Source organism: Monopterus albus, unplaced genomic scaffold (assembly GCF_001952655.1).
Source record: "Monopterus albus unplaced genomic scaffold, M_albus_1.0 scaffold33.1, whole genome shotgun sequence".
Lineage (NCBI taxonomy): Eukaryota > Metazoa > Chordata > Actinopteri > Synbranchiformes > Synbranchidae > Monopterus > Monopterus albus.
Window position 1 is genome coordinate 2,175,498 of NW_018127913.1, and position 940 is coordinate 2,176,437.

Sequence of the window (940 nt, forward strand, 5' to 3'; positions counted from 1 at the left end):
CGGGTCCGGCCGTGAGCCACTCCCCTGTCCCAAAGCACTCACGGGCGGTCAGTCTTACTGTAGCCTCCGCGCAGCAGTCCCAGCTGCAGTCAGAGCAGGAGAATGGAGGTATCTCACCTTTAAGAGGCACTGCCTTTAAAAAAAGGAGAGATGGGAGGTTGTTAATGCCACAGATAATTTGAATTTACTGTAAGGACACTTATTTGCATTTACTGATAATGCAACAGCCGTTTGTCTTTTGAATAAAAGCAAGTATTTAACTTGAAGGTTAACTTCAGGTTGCTGTGTGTCCTCTAAAAAGTGGGTCAAACAGTCGCATTAAAGAGTGTCAGAGGGGCAACCAGTTAGCCTCAGATAGCTCAAATTATTTCAGTCAATTCATTTCTCAGGTTTTACTCTGAGACGGTTGGAAAGCAGATATAAAATATGTTAGCTGTCTGGGTCGATCACCTGATCACCCAGTCATCTCATCAGCTGGCGAGCTGACCTGGATGTATATTGCTACGCAGTTAGCAGTAATGGCTACTGTATCTGCTTTCCTTCCGACTCAGATATGAGTGTGAATTGATTTGATTGAAATCATGTTTATTCAGGCAGTCTGAGGATAACCAGTTGCCCTGGTGACACTGTTTAACTTTTTCTGAATCTCTACTACAGAGGTAGTGGTAGCCAAATTAGCCCTAGCTATAAAGTCACCCCGCCCACTTAGGTGGATTTTCCCTGCTGTGTTTCCCCTCTAAGTTATCCTTTAAATTTGAAAACTCATCAAAGAAACACACAACCTGGAACATTTTTTTTTCTCCAGCCTAAAGTGTTTATGTGTATTTACTATTAAGGACATAGCTGAAGGTTTTGTTGTACTGGACTAAATCTTGAGATGTTTCAAATACTTTGTCTTCACCAGCTGCACACAGGGTGGGGAGACTATAAAAAAACCCCT